Source organism: Pezoporus flaviventris, unplaced genomic scaffold, assembly GCF_033815535.1.
Source record: "Pezoporus flaviventris isolate CSIRO_AGI_PZ_B2104156 unplaced genomic scaffold, CSIRO_AGI_Pfla_v1 ptg000025l, whole genome shotgun sequence".
NCBI lineage: Eukaryota > Metazoa > Chordata > Aves > Psittaciformes > Psittacidae > Pezoporus > Pezoporus flaviventris.
The window spans coordinates 11697860-11715572 of record NW_026892573.1 but is presented as its reverse complement, the minus strand read 5'-3'; the positions used below and the strand labels follow the sequence as shown (position 1 = coordinate 11715572).

Sequence of the window (17713 nt, the reverse complement as noted above, 5' to 3'; positions counted from 1 at the left end):
AATGAAGAAACTGTTCAAAAAGTTACCTGTTTGAAAGAAAGGCAATTGATTAGATTTTTAACTTAAGTGACAGCTGCAATTCATTGTCTGTTCTTTGTGGTGTCCTGCAGCCAGAGTGGAAGCCTTTTGTAATTTGGTCTTCATTTTGTAAAAGCTTTCTTGAATAATCCAGGGTTGCTTTCCACTCTGAGACTGCCTCAATCCAATTAGGAGTTTAACAAGGGTCAAATTAAGGAGACTTTACACTTCATGTTTGCATCATTAGCCATAAGACTGTTTTGTGTGTGCACGACTGTGTGTCGGGGGAGGAGGGGAGGCTGCAAGATGGGGCAGACACAAAGCTGTCATCCACCATGTGGTGCATCCCCTCGCTGAATGGAGGCACAGCAGGCTAGGAACAACATTTCCAGTTGTCTTTTAGGGCTGTCGTCGTGTGGATTTCAGCTGGTACATAGTTGTTTAGAGGTTACAGGTGCTAGCTAGAGCCAAGGAAGAAGAGCACACTCTGTGCCTAGTCTTTTCTCTCCTGGGTAGCCTATTGTTATCGGACAAATGACTGGGAAGAGATGAAGTTAGAAATCTCTTGAGCATTCATTATTTTTGATGAGATGACAACTAACCCAGTTCCTTGTTCTCACTACTCATGCTGTTTCCTGTTGTTTTTTGAAAACATATTTTGTGTGTGTGTGTGTGTGTTAGGAGTATTGTACAGTGTGAACTTTTTTTTATACAAGTAGTTTGTTCGCAGGCTTTCGATAATCAGATGTGCATATGGAAGACTACAAACATGCAGTTGTGTTTTCTACAATAACAAGTGATCTAAAAATGTTGCCAGTTTTACTTGTGCAGATTTCTACTATGACTACATCTTTCTAATGAATTATTTATAGAAATTGTTGAAAATTAAAGAGAAAGCCATAAGACCCTCTTTTCTATGTAAGATTGTTCTTAATGACAAGAAAAATTCTCCTGCTAATCGGTGTTCAGATGTGTGGGATATTGCTGAGGAACTGTTGCAGTGTCTCTTTAGCAAATGCTTTGTGCTGCTACATACAAAGTAACGATTTATCTAAAAATAACACTTTCATTGTTCCTCTCCCCCTAAACCCATTAATAGGTACTTTAGTATCATGCGAGTTTTCATAGTTTAATCCCTTTTCAAAAGCTTTTCAGAATAAAAGCTCTAAATGGTCCTCAGTATTAATTTGATGTGACTTCTGTACAATATGGTTTGAAATTCTCAGAAGCACATTTTTACAGCTTACCCTTTTTCACTGGATCAGTGTGTGGAAAATACCAGCTAAATGTTTCATGGAGTCTCTGCTGTAAGCCTTTTTTGTTGTCTTGCAGATGCTATAGCTTTGTAGTGATTTTTATTTAGTACTGTCATTATTAGGTAATACTTAAGCCAGATCAAAAACTCTACATAAATTATTGTTCATTGAATTTAAATTTTAGGAAATGCCACTTAAAACATGATTAAAAACCAAAAAAAAAAGTTTTGACCTGTCTTTTGAATCTCATTTGATGAGAATTTAGCTTCAACTTTAAACCCTGCATAATAAATGATGATTGAGTTTAATGTAGTCTGTGTTTGTAGTCAATCAGATCTTTGTTTACATTTAGACAGGAATAGCTGGCTTTAGGGCTTTGGACAACCAGAAATAATTATATTTTTTAAATGCTCAGCTCTCAGTGAAATATTAATATGATGTGTCTGATGGAAGTAACAAGAAATAATTTAAAACTTGTCCTGTCAACTTCTTTATCAAAATGGGAATATATTTTCTTATCAGATGGTGGTATGCATAGTGACTGGTGAAATAAAAATCCTGACTGTCCAATTCTTTTTATAATATATGTCTCCTGTGGTGTTTTGTTTGTTTTTTTTTCACCTCAAAAACACTGCCTAACTGGAACAAGAGAGTTACAATAGTAACAAATGGTGTAGGGGAATATGTTTTTGTTCGTTTATTTGTTTCCTTGGTTACTGCATTTTTAGGTCTTTTTCATTAATTAGTATCATGAATGAATGAAGTTAATGTAAATTGTGTGATGTAAGCTTGATTGAGTATATCTGGGCTGTTCTGAGCTATATATATCCAAGAGGATCACAATGATAAGACATTCAGAATGTCATAGATCTTGGTCCTTTATTATGTAGTTTCCTTAGTTTAACCTTAGTATAGTTTCCTTGGAGACCAGTAACAAGTGGTGTCCCTCAGGGATAAGTGTTGGGACTGGTCTTGTTCAACATCTTTATTGGTGACATGGACAGTGGGATTGAGTGTGCCCTCAGCAAGTTTGCCGATGACACCAAGCTGTGTGGTTCAGTTGATACGCTGGAGGGAGGAATGCCATCCAGAGAGACCTTGACACACTTGTGAGGTGAGCTGATGCCAACCTCATGAAGTTTAACAGTGCCAAGTGCAAGGTCCTACAACTGGGTGGGAGCAATCCCAGGCACAGCTACAGGTTGGGCAGAGAAGAGATTCAGAGCAGCCCTGAGGAGAAGGCCTTAGGGGTGTTGGTTGATGAGAAAATGAACATGAGCTGGCTTTACTGTGAGCTCACAGCCCAGAAAGCCAACCGTATCCTGGGGTGCATCACAAGGACCATGACCAGCAGGTTGAAGGAGGTGATCCTGCCCCTCTACTCTGCTCTCGTGAGATCTCACCTGGAGTATTGTGTGCAGTTCTGGTGTCCTCAGCATAAAAAGGACATGGAACTGTTTGAACAAGGCCAGAGGAGGGCCACAAGGATGATCACCGCACTGGAGCACTTCCCATATGAAGATAAGCTGAGAAAGTTGGGGCTGTTCAGCCTGGAGGAGAGAAGGCTGAGTGGAGACCTCATAGCAGCCTTCCAGTATCTGAAGAGGGCCTATAGGAATGCTGGGGAGGGGCTCTTCATTAGGGACTGTAGTGATAGGACAAGGGGTAACAGGTTAAAACTTAAACAGGGGAAGTTTAGATTGGATATAAGGAGGAAATTCTTTACTGTGAAAGTGGTGAGGCACTGGAATGGGTTGCCCAGGGGAGTTGTGAATGCTCCATCCCTGGTGGTGCTCAAGGCCAGGTTGGACGAAGCCTTGGGTGACATGGTTTAATGGGAGGTGTCCCTCCCCATGTCAGAGGGGTTTGAACTAGATGATCTTAAGGTCCTTTCCAACCTTAACTATTCCATGATTCTATTATTCTAAAGAGAACCCAGTCACTCATCCACAGAACATACTGTTTGCCATGAGCAGGTAAAATACCATATCAACAGATATTTTTATGTTAAAGTAAGCTTCCGTCACTGATTTGTAGTATGCTGTCTTTCTAAATGACCATTACATGTATATATTCAATACATGCCAGTTCTGGGTTTTTTTGAACCTGGAAGTTATTTAATTTTATAATCTCAGCATCCTGATGCCCTTTACAAAATTGTAACAAACTCAAGTGAAGAATCATAGTGGTAATGATATAACTTCTGTAACATAGAATATATTTTATCGTCTGATATTTTGTGATTGATAGGCTGGAAAGTGCTTTATTATTTCTTCAGAATAAAACTAGTGAACACCTTCCTGTACTGAGTTCAAGTCCCAGTTTGCCTTTCTCCTACACACTTCTATTATGTTTGTGTTTATGTTTTTTTTTCACTTTACCTGTTTTAGAATATAGATGGTCTACAAGAAAATAGAACAGATTTCACAGCTGCAATGCCAGAATTTACAGGTTGAAGGAAAAGTAGGCTTGTGATGGGTGGACATTACCAGTCCTTAGCTCCTATTTCTCTACTAGAAAACACAATGGTAGAAAAAAAAAAAAATCAGTTTTGTGATTCTCTAATTTTGTTTTAAAAATATACATATGGACATTTCTATGTAAATTAGATACAACCTTTGAGCTCTTGGGAAATTGTCAGAGTGGACCTTGGTGCCACAGGCCCTCTGCCCTCACTACCAGGATTTATGTAACCATAAGAGGAAAGACAACAGCAAGATTTATGCATCTGTGTAAGTTTCTGGGAAATCACCCAGTCACCATTTCTTGCCAGTGTCACAGAGATCTGAAGGTGTAAATGGTAATCAGGCTGTTCAAGTAAAGCCTGAAAATTTCTTTCAACTACAAAGGTTGGAACTTTAGATAAACAGATTCAGAACTTACATAATGGCAGGAATCAAATACTTCTTCTCAATTACAGTACGTCTGTGCAGCATAAATTCTTAAAAGCAATGAAGCTTTAAAGGCTGCTAATCTAAACTTTGAGATATCCTGTATTGGTGTGTATATTTTTGCTACTAGTTAGTGTGACACAGATGTTTCCTTCATTTTAAAATTCATATTTTCTTCTGTTTATGTATTGGTGTAGGACATAATGTATATTAAAATATGAAGTTATTTGGATTCTTATTGTACAAAGTCACCATATACCTTGTTTGTTTTGTTTTTCCTCCTTCTAACATACAAAACCATTTACTAAACCTAGTTTTACTGTCAAAGTAACATCAGTATAAAATTGATTATATACTTATCCAGAGGAGGATGAGATGCCAGCTTTATTCCTTTTTGGAAGGGCTATCTACACTTTTCTTGTATAATGAATTTAGTTTTCTTGAAAGATGCTGGATTGACAGGCCTGAAGAGCAAAGTCTTTTATTTATGCATGAGCAGCAACAGTTCTGCCTTTCCCACACTGTCCTCCTGATATGCTTCACCCATGACCTGTAGGATCACCCTTGGTGGTGACAGTTTAGTAGCCTTCATACCTATTCACTCTTCCAGTCCTCTGCTGAGAGTGCCAACAAGACTGCAAGGGTGGTGGAGCTTTTTTTGCTTTGAACATTTGATAACTGCCTTTAAGGTTGCAGTGGGTATCTCGTTTTTCATAGATTATTGCACAGCAGTCAGAGGGTGATAACTTCCGGTATCTTTGGGGTTATGGCAAAGCAGAAGTCTTAAGGTAGTTAAAGGCAAGAGTAGGATTTGGTTCAATTATTGTATATAGCCTAGTAAATTAGAGTCAAGTTTTCTAGCCCATTTCCAATTTTCTGACTGAGCTGGTCCTCCAGGACTTTTTACAGAGCTACTCATGTTCCTCAGATCCTCTTCTTTTACTCACTGAAAGGAAAGAATGCTTTTTGCAAGCACGAGTCACAGATAGCCCAATTTTCTACTGGCTTGCAAAATGCAAAGCATACCTAATTTGATAGTGGATTGTACCAAGTTTAATTTGACTCAGAGATCTTACGGGCTAATTTAGTATGTTTCTGATCTCATTTATAGTAAAGTAAGTTTAAATTCCATTTGTGTTACACTAGATACATGTGTGGGCATAAGCGCGGTACTTGGTTCCCTGTGTATAACTTATGTACTGGATGTATGTAATTGGTCCTTTATGAGACATAAGAAACAAATGTACATGCAGAATTATAATGGACCAAATAGTATAGTGCTAACAGAAGCTCTAGCTTGTTCCCTGCAATAAATTTATTTATCATATTTTGCATCAGTGATACATTTATATTGGAAATATGTGCTTAGTGTATCTGAGCTGTGATTCAGTTGCCCACTTCTTGTGTATTTTGAGAAAAATGGACCAGGTATTTGATTTTATATTTCTAGTTATTCCAGAAAGTAATTCAGAAATTTATTCCAGAAAGTTTAAGTATATAAAATATATTTTATATTTATATTAAAGTAAGTAAATATTTATATTGAAGTAAATTATATTTATATTGAAGTAAATAAAAATATATTTTAATTGAATTTAAATCCAGAAAGTTATTCCAGAAAGTGTTTTAAAATGTGACATTTGACAAAGAAGGAAAAGAAGTAACTGTTGTCTTCTGCTAAATGGGCATATTTTTGCTATTCAGTGGAGTATTGAAATATTCCAAACTCTAAACAAGAATTGTGCATATGAAGAGCTCCACAAGTGAATTTATTTTAGATTAATGGATGATTTAATTATTTGAATAGTAAGATAATTAAGTTATGTATGCATTAAAATAAGTAAATGAAAAACTTGTTTCTGTATTTCAGAATATGAGAACCCACATCGTATACACACAGGTACATGCAAAGCCCTCGTCATGTTGCTAAAGGCTATCTATGGCTCTTTGGGGAGGAAAACCTTGAATTTCAGCCCAATTGTTTCATATTTGTCAGAATGATTGTGTTCTTACAACATGAATTTAAAACAAGCCAAAATTTAAAACTAATTTATTTTTAAACTATGCAATTAAAGTTTGAAAAAAAATTTTCATTGGCTTAAAATATTTTAAAACAACAGCCAATCTCTCTGTGAAAAAGTCATTCAGCTAGAAAAAAGTATACAAAAAAAATCAGTCCCAAAATAATCATCTCAAATGGTATAACCTCCTGACAAACACATTTAATTTGAGAACATCACTTTATAAATTTTTTTATAATACTGAATTATTTGAGGAAAAGGGCAGAATCTTAACATAATAATGAGATCACATGGCAGTGTTATGTCACTGAAAGTTATTTTTATCACCCCCGTGCTCATTAATAAAAAAAATGGGGGAAAATATAGAGAAAAAAAATTCCTCAGTTTCTAGACTCTGCATTGCAGGAAGGAAATAAATGAGGAAAAAAAATAGATTTTTATTTTATATCAAAGAAACCCTTGAGGTGGAAAGTTAGGGAAAGCTCCATGGGTTTGTAGCACACAAAATGTCGCTTGAATTTTGCTGCTCAGTAGTTTGATATACTCATTTGCTGATGCGAAATGACGAGGGCTTAGAAAGCAGGGTTTTGTTTTTTAGCTGTCTGTAGACCGAGTGGGGCCTTACAGAACCCAGTCAGCAGGTCATTAACTCTGGAGAAAACAGCTTGCATTAATATGCTCTAATCCGGTATAATTAGTCAAATTACTGCACGCCGGCCAGCTTGTCATGTGTTGTCAGATTTGGCATGCAGGCAGGATCACCAGGGTCCCTCTGGAATGCTGTCCTGGATCAGGGAGAAGGGCTCATTTGTAGTACTGTGGATTTCTTGATGAGGAAAGCAAACGGAATCAGCAGCCATAACCTTGCAGAAAAGAAAGAAAGAAAAAAACCCCAGGTGAAACCTTATCTGTTGTTATTTTGTTGAGAAATAGGGAATTATTGTTGTGGGAATTATTTATGGCTGATACCTACTGTTAGAGAAGCTGTTCAGTTGTTTCTTACAATTTCTGTGTATCTAACAAAACTGGAGATCCACTGTACTATATCAGATTAGCATTCATAAAAAGATTTAAAGTAAATAATTACAAGAGGATCAGCTACAAATTACTTACCACACTGTGACACAGATTATTAAACTACAGTGTGTGGGGGTACATGTGTGTATGTGTGTGCTCGTGCATGTGCATGTGCCCCTTTTTCCAGTAGGGGAGGAGGTTATTAAACTATAAAAGGGCCATATTAGCATAAATTTACAAGAGCTCTTGTTCTGGCGGCATGATAAAAACCTGTGTTACCTTTGCATTAACACTGAATTGCTTGTTGTGCTTTTGGCAATGACAGATAAGTCAGTGTAATTCCCCATCGCAACGGAAATGATGCTCCAGATTCCAAACGCATCCTGAAGATGTCACTGACAATAATCTTCAAAGAACGGCCAGTGAAAGTGGGCTGTGTGTTTGCAGGATGATATACTGCAAATGACAGGAAGAATTATGTGAGTGAAGACGAATCTGTAACATATTATTAAGCAATTTCACGAGAATAACAGGGATAAAAGGATAATGGATGAGGGTGTCATTATTACCTTCATGTAAAGGGAAAGCAAAAGCAAAGGTAGAGAGACAAGATTAATTGAGGAAGGGTGAAGCATTCATTGCTCATCAGCTCTTTTGTACTCTCTGCTCCTGAAATTCCAGACACAAAAAAAAAAAAAAAAAAAAAAAAAAAAAAATTGCTCAGGGCTGCATTTTAATGCAGCTGGCAAGACAGAGCTGAAAATTGACAGGGCACTTTTTAGTCACCTCCCTGCTTCAATAAACACACAATGGCTATTACTCCTGCAGTCTTCCTGTGGTCAGAACAGTAAACTGGTGGGATATTCTTTTTTTATCACAGTTGCTGTTTTTAATTGTGCTTCCCAACTCGGCAGTTTTATCTGTTGGTGGTATGGAACTGAACAGGTCGCTCCCTACTCACTGTTTGCATTGCACAGTTGCAAATGGAAGCAGACTGTACATAATAGATGTCAGCAGAAGGGCTCCTTCGAACACAAAGGCAAGCTGGAGTGTCCTGTAACATTAGTGACAACATAAAATTATATCAAGAAATCAAGTTTTTACTAGGTTTTATTATAAAAAAATGAAACATGGGAAGTCATTTGGCAATTGTGCAGACCAGTCCTGCAGTGTTAAGTATAATTCCTGTTGGAGTCAAGTTTTGCTTACTCAGAGAGTTATCACTGAGTCAATAATTTCAATTACCATCCCTATTTTCTATACATTCTCCAAGTAGCAGCTGATCTTACTGCAGAATGTAGTTTTAAAAGTATCCTATTTGCTTTTAAACATCTTGGTATATAATACAGTTTTTAAATTTATTTAAATATTCTATACTTATACAATGTTTTCACCTGATAATGATTTCTCTGTGCACATTGTTACTTCAAAAGGAATGTTAGGGACCTAGATAATTAAGAACATATATTGATTTGTATTCAGATAATGGATTCTGGATTTTAAACCTTCAAAGATTTAAAATCTTCAAAAGTATTCAGCTTCCTTGATGTCTGTGTTTATTTCAGAGTGGTTTTGATGAAGTTAACAGAGGATTTTTATTTTTTTTTTAAGTTTAAGAACTTTAGTGCTGTAAGGGATACAGAGGAAAACCTGCAGTTTGATAAGGAAAAAAAAAGTGGGGAATACGCCTCTATTGGTTTTTGTTTCTAATAGTGAAAACTGGGTTTGATTTCATAAAGTTGTATATTTTTTAAACTAAACTTCTTACATATGATAAAGGGCAAATACAGAATTCCAGAAAGAACAGCTAAGGTCAACTGCACAGGCTCACTCACTGGCAGTCTGAAAAGAAACCAAGACACTGGGGTAGAAGGATTTTTTCTGCTACCTTATGCCTAATAGCAAGATAAACAGAGAGGAGTACTGTAGGACAGAAGTGGGTTGGGAGCTGGGTTAGGTGTGAGGGGGTTCCACTTTATTGCAGCGGGTTTATCAATCAGTGATAAATGTGTGTAAAAAGAGTAGATAGCAATTCTGTTCAGTGTTATGCTTTGTTATATTAACACAAGAATATGAGAAGGTTGTTTTAGCAGGGTGAATGCTGCACTGTTCAGGAATCAAATGATGCTGTGAGGAGCCTCACAGGACCAGAGGACTCTGTTCAGGTTCATCACAAAGGTTTTCTTAGTGATCTGTAGGATGTCATGCAAGATCTATTGCACTATGTGTCACAATAACCTGCTTCAACAATGTAACTTAGGAACTGGGTCATCCTACAGGCAGAACACATTTCTCTGCTTGATAGTTCAACTCATGTTCCTTTTTGTGGATTTTACTTATTCATAGTATAAAGTTCAGTTGTTATATTTAAAAGTCTAAAACAGTGCCATTATCAATAAATAATTATCAATAGATAATGGCAATGATCAGATAACCTTTGTGAATTCTTCTCTTTATGTTCAAAGCAGCTGTTTGCTAAAGCAAATTCAGACTTCAGAAGATACCTGACTGGAGAAATTTGTGTCAATCTTGTATCTTCTATTTTAAATTTAAATTACAAAAATGTATTGACACATTGTGGTGATTTGATCACAGTGCTAGTGATTAGACTGTGTAACATCAGCATCATCTTTTCGCAGTACACATGGTAAATATGTTTGTGAGAGGATGGGAAGATTCTAGTCCTAATACCCACTTCTCATCCTGAGGGAGAAAAATCTGTTGGTCCATTGTCTCTACCTTTCCCCTAGGTTGGCCTAAATGCTGTTCCAGTATTTAGCAGTGTCATGTCTTGCAATAAAGCCCTGCACAACTGATCAAGAATCATGGAGGTGTTCTACTTGTCCCATCATGGCTCAGTGTATGGTTTGTTTGACTGTTTTCGAGCTTAAAGGGGAAGGAGGCAGAGAGAAAAGTATTTTGCCTGCAGAGATTTCATTTTGCTATGATTAGCAATGCTCAGAAGAGCACAGTGGAATTTTTAATGACTCTGTCTTTATCCACAGCCACCTAAGCCCGGGAAATGTATTTAGCTTTGCAGGTAAAATGCAGACAAAACCAAGTTTGCATTTTTTTCTCTAATGAAAATTCTGTACACCTCAATTTTACAATGTCAACACACAGCATATGCCTCAGGTGGCTTGCAGTTACTGGCGATTTTATGCAACCAGGAATGAATCCAGCTTGACAATGGGATTCTCAGATGAGTTTGCTTGACTCATTGTTATATAAATAATATCATTCTCTGATACCCAAACTGTTTATACATAGCCTGAACTAAGTAGAGCAGAACACACCAACTCTGCAAAACTGGCTCAATAGAAAGTTTTGGACAAGTATCTGAACTGATGTTTTCTTACTAAACTGCAGACTAAATCCTGCCCAGGGAAGCAGAGGGATGTACTGACAAAACAATGATGCCTTCATTGTATGGCATCCCCACCTTTCAGCGTGTAATTATAGAATGCAGAAACACTTTAAAAAAGCAGGATATTATGGCTGTGTTTTGTTTATCCAATGTCCCTTCTCTTATCACCTAATAATTTAAATATTAACATGCTCACTTTCTTTCTCGCTTTCCTTGTGCTTAATGCTACTTCTACTTTTTAATGATGTTTCTCCAATTAGAGTTACTTTCAATACAGAGCTACTGAAACTGGTGGAAAGACCTGGAATTATTTCAGTGGGTTTTGGATAAGGCTCAGTCCTAAAATCAGGCAGCTCTGCAATTCTGATCAAACCTTTTGCAGTTTAATGTCCATGAAAATCCTTAGGCATTAGTGGGTTCCAGAGGCATAAAAGTACTGCTGACATCCAAGTGGGGTCATCATGGAGAAAAACTCAGATAGTTAATAAGTTCCAGCTAATTTTAATTTTGTTCCTATTGTTATTGTTTATACTATCAGCAGTTTTGCTTGAAATATTTATTGAAATTTATGATGCTTCAGTTCAGTATCTAATTTTTCCATCTCCTTGCCCTCTAGTGGACAAATGAGCTCATTATTGTCAGAACCTGACACATCTGGAACAGCCATTACCCATAAGCAGGTTTTCTTCTGTACATGAAGTGATGTTTTCATGTAAAATTGGTCCTGGGCTGTTTAACTTCTCGGTTGGGATCTTTTTAGTTTGTCTGTACTGAGGTAGGAAAGTGTTACTTGCTGGTGTTATTTAGTGTAAGCTTACAGAAAGTTTAAATCTTTTTAGGAGTATTTTGTTCAGTGACATAATAAAGATGACATAATAAAGACTGCAGCAGGTCCAGGCTGACTCTTCCCACATTCTGAGTTTTAATAATAAGTTTGAAAAGTCATATTTTTTGATTCATTCCACTATAAAATGACAAAAAGTATTACAAGTGTTTGAGTTTCTATAAAACTAGTTGATATTTTCCATTGAAAAAAAATCATATTTTTTCATAAATAATAAAAGTACCTAAAGTTTTCCTACTGGTAGGGAAATATGTTCCAATAGCAATCAACTGATTTTTAAAAAGCTCTTCCAAGAATACCTCTCTTTAGGTATTTTTAAAGTACAGCTTGATTATCTTATTCTCCATGGTAAATATGCTACAAAATAATGAATCATAGACTCATAGAATTGTTAGGGTTGGAAAGGACATTAAGATCATCTAGTTCCAACCCCCCTGCCATGGGCAGGGACACCTTACGCTAAATCATATCATCCCAAGGCCTCGTCCAACCTGGCCTTGAACACTGCCAGGGATGGAGCATTCACAACCTCCCTGGGCAACCCATTCCAGTGCCTCACCACCCTAACAGGAAAGAATTTCCTTCTTATATCCAATCTAAACTTCCCCTGATTAAGTTTTAACCCGTTACCCCTTGTCCTGTCACTACAGTCTCTAATGAAGAGTCCCTCTCCAGCATCCCTATAGGCCCCTTCAGATACTGGAAGGCTGCTATGAGGTCTCCACGCAGCCTTCTCTTCTCCAGGCTGAACAGCCCCAACTTCCTCAGCCTGTCTTCATACGGGAGGTGCTCCAGTCCCCTGATCATCCTTGTGGCCCTTCTCTGGACTTGTTCCAACAGTTCCATGTCCTTTTTATGCTGAGGACACCAGAACTGCACACAATACTCCAGGTGAGATCTCACAAGAGCAGAGTAGAGGGGCAGGATCACCTCCTTCAACCTGCTGGTCGTGGTCCTTGTGATGCACCCCAGGATACGGTTGGCTTTCTGGGCTGCCAGCGCACACTGCCAGCTCATGTTCATTTTCTCATCAACCAACACCCCTAAGTCCTTCTCCTCAGGGCTGCTCTGAATCTCTTCTCTCCCCAACCTGTAGCTGTGCCTGGGATTGCTCCAACCCAGGTGTAGGACCTTGCACTTGGCACTGTTAAACTTCATGAGGTTGGCATCAGCCCACCTCAACAAGCGTGTCAAGGTCCCTCTGGATGGCATTCCTTCCCTCCAGGGTATCAACCAAACTACACGGCTTGGTGTCAACGGCACACTTGCTGAGGGCGCACTCAATCCCACTCTCCGTGTCACCGACAAAGATGTTGAACAAGACTGGTCCCAACACCGATCCCTGAGAGACGCCAGTCGTTACTGGTCTCCAGCTGGACATTGAGACATTGACCACAACTCTTTGTGTGTGGCCATCCAGCCAGTTCTTTATCCACTGAGTGGTCCATCCATCAAATTGATGTCGCTCCAATTTAGAGACAAGGATGTTGTGTGGGACAGTGTCAAATGTTTTGCCCAAGTCCAAATAGATGACATCAACTGCTCTACCCCTGTCCATCAGTTCTGTAGCCCCATCATAGAAGGCCACCAAATTGGTCAGGCAGGATTTCCCCTTAGTGAAGCCATGCTGGCTGTCACCAACCACCTTGTTGATTTTCATGTGCCTTAGCACGCCTTCCAGGAGAATCTGCTCCAAGATTTTGCGAGGCATGGAGGTGAGACTGACTGGTCTGTAATTCCCCAGGTCATCCATTTTCCCCTTCTTGAAAATGGGGGTTATATTTCCCTTTTTCCAGTCATCGGGAACTTCCCCTGACTGCCATGATTTCTCAAATATGATGGCCAGCGGCTTTGCAACTTCATTCACCAGCTCCTTCAGGACCCGTGGATGGATCTCATCAGGACCCATGCACTTGTGCACGTTCAGATTTTTAAGATGGTCTCGAACCAGTTCCTCTCCTACAGTGGGCCCAAGGTCTTCATTCTCACAGTCCCTGCATCTGCCTTCCAAGACTTGGGTGGTGCAGTCAGAGCCTTTGCCAGTGAAGACTGAGGCAAAGAAGTCATTCAGAGCCTCAGCCTTCTCCAAATCCCGTGTAGCCAGTTCTCCCGAGAGCTTCCTGAGGGGGCCTACATTCTCCCTAGTCTGTCTTTTAGTTGCTATGTGCCTGTAGAATCCCTTCCTGTTATCTTTAATACCTCTAGCTAAGTTTAATGATGCAGGAGACTCGTGTCAGTATGGTACAGTTACACTGAAAGACTGAAATGGACAGAAGAGAGGGTCGCTGTTTTCATTCACTGAGGTATTTCACAAATTATTATGGCCTTGTTTCATTTGTGTTTTACAATCTCTTAAATTAATGATACCACGGGTTTTTTTCTAAGGATAAGTGGTTAATACCAGGAAGGAGAAAGTACATATCTATCTCTCCTCCTGAAGAAAACAGGTGTTTCTTCTCAGCAATTACACATGGGTGGAACACTCTTCCATGGGAAAACCAAGTAAAGTCACTCTGTAGGTACCTGAGACTGGGTACCTGTGAGTGAAACAAATTTGTCTCTGAAGTACTTCCGGCTTCTACTTCAAACTTCCAGGTGTAACAGCTGTTTAGAGCACTCAATATTTTTGCAAATAAGTTCAAAGTCAGTGTTAATATTTATAGTATCTTATTTAGATACTGCTTCTAGAGAGATGATGTAAAAAGTTATTTATTTCCTGTGGTGTTAAAGTTTTAAATTATTTATAGTAATTTATATAAAATGGATTCTTCTGTCAGCAAAACTGATGGAGCTCATTCTGTTAATTTGGTGAGATAGCATCAAAATCAATGTAGGAAAAAATTCCTTCCAGTTCAGGCTTCCTCTCCCTAATTCTGCTATGTTTTCATTTTGCCTAATGATTTTTGGCAGAAAATGGAGGCAAGTGATTGTGGTAATTTTGCACTGCTCTCTGTTTTGGAAGTGTATTCTTAGTCTTGTCTCATTTTTCCTGTTCTGCTTTCAAAGGAGAAGCATATCTTTTAGCTAACATTTTAGAGTACAAAATGGAAAAAAAAAAGTACTCAAAAAAAAGAATTTTTTTTTCAAGGGGATTGTGCGGTTTTCACATCTATAGATATGCTCCCAGTGCTACTACATTCCAAGAGGATGTATAGATTTAAATTACTTTTTTGTGCTTGACAGAGGTAGCTAAAAATGAATATAACATTATCATAAGATACAGTGATTAACATTAAATTTGGATAGAAGAGAGTTGGATGCTTATCATGATAGGAAAAAGGTTAATATTTTAAAGTGAGGCTAAAGGTTGACAGGAAAAAAATTGAGTTAGTTTGCAAAAAAGAAATTTGTTTCTTTAAGTGAAAATTGGGGTCAAGAGGCCAGAGCTCTCTGCTTCAACATGAATGAAATAAATTAAATAATACCACCATAAAGCAGCAGTATATAAGCTAAAGATAAAATAGTACTTGGTGGTTTTGAGAAAAATACCATCTATGATAAAAAAATCTGTAGTAATGCTGTTTCAAGTCAGTGTTGTTGGTTTTTTTTAAATTTATTATTACAATTGTTTTCAAATAGAACAGCTTTTCTATTTCAGTTGCAGGATTTTAAATCTAATAATCTGTAATTATTAAAAACATGGTAATGCTGATGTTCAGAGAAAATTACAATTTTAATAATTACATTCTGTCTAGCAGAAATTTCTGGAATTTCAGATGGTTGTACAATTCTGTACCACTTCATAGCCCAATTAGTGTATGATATGTATGTTTCCCCATCTTAAATCAACAGTTGACTGAGTTTTTGTGGTCAATGTGTAGTAAACCCTGTGAATATCAATAAAGATAAGACACTGCATCAATCTATAGCTAGCCATACAAAATACCAAATATAGGAGATAGGAAATATATCAGTATCATTGCCCTACATCATGTCAATCTATACCTTTGACAGGCACAGCTGGGCAGCTGGCTTGCTGTCATCATGACCAGTGTCACGTACGTTTGTTTCTCCAATAAAAAGCATATTTTTCTCCATTTTTTTTAAATCAAATAAAATTCCTAAAAGAACCCGCACTATAGCAAACCCAAACAGATTTCTTGTTTCCTGCTCTCTAAAGGACTTTTGCAGCCTAGGTAGCTTATGTATCCAAGAACTAACAGGTTTTGTGACAGCATTTGCTTCTGTCTCATTTTTCAGATTTCACGGATGGTTAGGAAATTGTAGGTTGAGGTATATATATGTTTGTATCTAGGTTCCTTGCAGAAGTGCATTTGTATCTTGACTTCTAACAGCAGATGTTTCCATTTGTATGTAAGCAGTAATGCATTTCTGTTTTGAGTTTGTCCTCTCAAGTCTATGGATAGGTTTTGAGTAGTGGCCAGCTCTGCTATGTATCCTCCTACATGAGTTTTGCAGGCTGAGTCCCTATTGGGGAATTTTAGGCTTTGCTGGAAGGTCGAGGGTCACCACTTCTTGATGGCATTGGCTGTGGGAGCTGCATCCATTCTCAACTTGTTTTCTCTAGCTGTAGTCTGAATTGTCAAAGAAATGATTCCTTTTCTCTTCCCAGGAAAGTAAGATGATGCCTGACTTAAAACCTAATATCTCAGAAATGGATTAAAAAAAAACCCAAACAAGAACAAAAAAGCCACACCAAACAAACCTGATTGGTCTTCAGGTTAAAAAAAAAGTGTAAATGCCTTTTACTGGTTTGGACCATCTCATCCATACAGAAACATCAGGGTAGCCATGGCTTTAGTCAGAGTATATTTGTCAGCTGAATCTAGATATTACCCTTTCGTCTGGGGTCATAGTTTGCTTTAAAAGAGTTATGTATGTATGAATTTTCTCTAAATTGTAGCAGAGTGTCATAAATTAGTGTCTAAATGTGGGCTTGACAAGATTATTATCGTCTGTATTTCATGCCAAAAACAAAGATGAATAGAGATAGCAAGTTTTTAAACAGACTTTCTGACATCTGTAATGTCAGCAGAGAGTGAATGAATGGCAGGATGCAATAACAAATCTTCATTTTTTATTATTTTATAGGGATTAGATGGACCTATATTCATTCACAATTTCTTCCTAAAATATTTACTAAGTACTGCATGAACCAGTCATTTTCCATCCCAGTTACCTTCCAAGTAATGCAAATTATTTACCAAGATGTACATATTAAGATGCATACAGTAGAAAATAAATATACTTTGATTTATGTTTAGGAGTAGATAGGATATGCTTAGTTAACACTTTGCCCATTCATTTTAGTTGAATGTGTTATTTTTAAGTACTTTCGTTTGTGTCTATACTTAATAGTTTGTTTTAATGCTGTCGGGGAGACTACTTTTTATTACTTTTTTTAAGCAATAATTTTCACTTTTTCTGTGGATTTATTGATTATTAGATTTCTGGAGCAGAGATCTACTTTAGCAATTTTTGATTATTAAATTTCAGGAGCAGAGGTCTGTGTTGGCAATTTTTGAATGAGAGAGACAGGATGCCTCCTAGTATATTACTACCTTTTCAGTATAGACCCTTTGAACCACCTATGTTGAGGCCATGGGCTCTAATACTTTTTTTTTTTAATTGTTATTTTTAGTTTATGAATATTAATTTCCATTTTAGGACCACAAGCAGCCCCACCATTAGATGTTTGGGAGCTTTTGCCCAAATGATAATACAAACCCTTGAGTGATGGTTATGAGGAGATATAATATTCAATGAACCCAGCTGCTTGGAAATAATAAAACCACATACCATTAGTCACACATTTTTGTAACTATCGCTCTGCCAATGGTGACAGATATTTATATTTATATTTATATATATATATGTTGGAAAAAAGTGTGTATACATAGCAATAAATGCAGGAAAAAAATATCCAGGTACCACAAGTACTGTCTCATTTTCACTTCTTCTGTAACTGCTGGCGTTAATGTTTCTATTGGCCTTCTTTTTGTTAAAGGGAAGACATAAACAGTTCCACTACTGGAAACCAGCATAAACTGCTAGTAGTTTTTACGTTTTCCTCCCCCCTCCTCTCAAATGGTATGTAATTGGAACAAAAAGCATTGTCTCAATCCTATTTTTTTTATTTGTGTTTTTTTTTTCTCTTTCTTTTCCTTGAGCACATCCTGTCAGACTGCAAGCGTGAAAGTTATTTTCTGGTGGTGTGATTAGATTGGGGCTGAACTCTCCAGCTGGCATGCCTGTCTGTGACTGGCGGCGGCCTGTCCCCAGTGCTTGTCATCTCCTGACATGCCTGACAGGATGGGGACAGCAGCCCCAGACAGGTT

The 17713-nt window shown here is 37.6% G+C and overlaps 1 protein-coding gene across 8 annotated transcripts in view; it reads left to right on the top strand.

Annotated features, from left to right (window-relative positions):
* NBEA (neurobeachin) overlaps positions 1–17713 on the top strand; it is a 506232-nt gene that overhangs the window by 371033 nt on the left and 117486 nt on the right. The gene's annotated exons all lie outside the window — the stretch shown is intronic.